Consider the following 3,438-nt stretch of genomic DNA (forward strand, 5'->3'; position numbering starts at 1 on the left):
TTCAATGAAACTGAAAGGGAAGCAATTGTCCAAACTCATTCTTGGGGGCAAGTATTATGCTGATTCCAAAAACCGAAGAAATTTCCAACTAAAAAAGAGAGTTACAGGCCAATTTCCCTAATGAACAGAACTCCTCAATAAAATGTTAGAAAACGGAATTCAGCAAATCATCAATAGGATTATACATCATGAACAAGTGGGTCATAATTCCAGGAAGGCAGGGATGGTTCAAAATACACAATTCCATAAATAAACATATCACATTAATAGAACCAAAAACAAAAACCACAAATCATCTCAACAGATGCATAAAAACCTTTTAACAAAGTTGAACACTCATTCATGATAAAAAGCTTACAGAAAATTGGAATACATGGTTTATATCTCAACCTGATAAAAGCCATCTAGGAGAACCCAACAGCCAACATCATACTAAATAGGCAAAAAATGAAGGCCTTCACTTTAAAATCAGGAACAATGTCCACTCTTTCCACTCCTGTTCAATGTAGTTCTGGAAACATTAGCCAGAGCAATTAGACAAGAGAGAGAAATAAAGAAATAAGGATTGGAAAATAAGAAGTGAAATTATCATTATTTGCAGGTGACATGATACTCTACATAGAGAACACACACAAAAAAATTTAATCACCAAATTCAGCAATGTAGCAGGATACAAAGTCTACACCAAAAAGCATAGCATTTTTGTACAGAAATAATGAACACACTGAGAAAAACATCACAGAATCCACATCTTTCACAATAACACGCCCAAAAATGAAATACTTAGGAACAAATCTCACAAAGCATCATGCACAAAGCTACAGTCAAAATGTATCAAAGACTTAACTATTAAAACAGAAACACTAAATATTTTTCAGAAACAGTAGGTAGAACTCTTAAAGATACAGGGGTATGTAGAGAGCTCATGAACAAAAACAAAGCTGTACAGGAAATACTTCAAAGAGTCAGCAACTGGGACCTCATCTTCTTGAAAATTTCTGCACTCCAAAACAAATCTCCAGCAGAGTAAAAAGAACAACAGATTAGTAAAATATTCTAGCCAAATCTCCTTCAGACAAAGGTCTTCTACCTAGAACATGCAAAGAATTAAAAAAAAAAATCAAACCATCAGATTGAAAGACCCAATCTAAAAATGGTCATCTGAAGTGAATATATACTTCTCAGAGGAAAAAAATACAAATGGCAAGTAAATACATGAAAAAAATGTTGAACATCATTTGTCATTCAAGAATGCAAATAAAAACAACACTGAGATTCCATCTCACCACAGAAAGAATGGCTAACATCAAGAAGTCAGCCAATAACAAATGCTGGAGAGAAAAAGTAACCCTTCTGCACTGTTGTTGGGCATGCAGACTGGTACAACCACTATGGAAATCAGTGTGGGGTTTCCTTGAAAAGCTAGGATTGCAGATCACATTCAAGCTAGCTATTCCCCTTCTTAGTATTTTTCCAGAATAACTCATACCACAGCAATATATGTGCACCCAGGTTTATATAAGCACAATTTCTCATAGCTAAATCCTGGAAACAAGCCAGATGCCCATTAACTGAAGAATGGATAAGGAAGATGTGGTATTTTTACACAATGGAGTATCATTCAGCTATAAAACAGGATAAATTTGAGTGTTTTCGTTTTAATGGAGATTACGAGCAGAATATATTTATTGGAGGAAAGAAAGCTCCTGTGCGAGAGAGGGACAGCAGGGGGGCCCAAGAAGTTTGTCCCCCAAATTTGAGTCTTTGAAGGTGAATGGATGCAACTAGAGAATATACTCTTAAGTGAAATAAGTCAGACCCACGTGTACAAACATCGTAATATCTCCTTAGTGTGAGAACCTGAAAGAGAAAAATGGAATCTGAAGCAAACAATAGACACCGGGAAAAAAAGCATGAATGTATTCAAAATGAAAAAGTTATTGAGTTGAGGAGAAGGACAGGAGAGTAAGTGGGGGAAGGAGATTTATCTATGCCTGTAATCAGGTTGATAAACCACTGTGCTGTGCATTTCTTCTGGTCTATGGAAAGAAGCAGTTAATGTTTTAATTTGTTTTGTCTCCTTTTTCAATTGTTTGTCCTTTTTCTCTTATTTTCTTATACATTTCTTTGTTTTTCCTTTCTTCCAATTTTGCATGCATATTGCTGATAATATGAATAACTGATTGGAAGGCAGCCTCATGTATTACAACAAATGCTGTGAAATTATTACTTTGTTAAGTGAAATTTTGTATCACTTGTAATTTTTTTCTGTTTTAATTCCAATTTGTACTCTGTTTAAAAAATAAAAAAGTTAAAAATAAACTTAATCAGAAACACTTACCATGCTGGAGTTAAGGAAGGTAAAACTCTTGAAGTCATAGATATCGCTGAGGACTTTCTCAGCTTTCTCAACAGAATTCAAATTCTACAAGAAATATTATCAAGAATCAGCAAATGGTCTTGTATCAAATTCAAAATCCTTGTAGGGGCAAAAGCCACAAATAATAGAGGTAAGAAATACTAAAAAGGTTGCAAAATAATTCTTCAGCTGCTCCTCAATCAACAAACTAGTATATAGAATATATAAAGAATTAGAAAACACTAGACCCCAAAAAGTAAAAGATTCATTCAAAGAATTTAAACGAACAGATCCTGAGGAGAAGAAATATAAATGGTCCACAAATACATGAAATTGGCAGTATCACTGGACACTAGAAAAATGAATCTGAAACACACACTGAGATTTATCTTTGTCAATGAAAATGTCAAACAAAAAGAAATGTAGTAATTACAGCTGAAAATAAGGCAAGCGAAAGAGAACATTCCTACACTGCTGATGCCAATGAGAACTAGTATAATCAATATAGCAGAGATTCCTCAGAAAACTTAAGTAGAAATTCCATTTCACCCAGGTATTCTTTTAACTATCCTGAAAGAGTTAAAGACTTTGTGTTACAGCAGCACATGCATATCCTTGTTTATAGCAGCACAGTTCTTAGTAGATTCTGGAAGCATTAGCAGACTATCAACAGACAATCAGGTGTAAAAAATGTGGTCTTAACCTACACACAGTGGAATACTATTTTGAAACAAAGGAGAATGAATTTGAATTGTTTTTCAGACCATGGGTGAACTTTGGAAATAGTGCTGCGTGAAATAAATCAGACACAAACAACATAAATACCATAGGGTTTTCTCAAAGAAGAAAATAAAAAATATAAATAAAGAACAAAATATAGAAAATAAAATGTGATATTTATATACAATGGAGTACTGTTCTATTATAAAAAATAAATTTGATTCATTTGAAGCAAAATAAATCCACTTTGTTACTAGATGTCCAAGTAAAATAAACCAGACACATGAACTTAAATGTTGCATGGTTTCTCCTATATAAGAAGCCAAAAATGTAAATAAATTAAGAAACAAAATAGAGAG

This window comes from Octodon degus, unplaced genomic scaffold (assembly GCF_000260255.1).
Source record: "Octodon degus isolate 3935 unplaced genomic scaffold, OctDeg1.0 scaffold00143, whole genome shotgun sequence".
NCBI classification, from domain to species: domain Eukaryota; kingdom Metazoa; phylum Chordata; class Mammalia; order Rodentia; family Octodontidae; genus Octodon; species Octodon degus.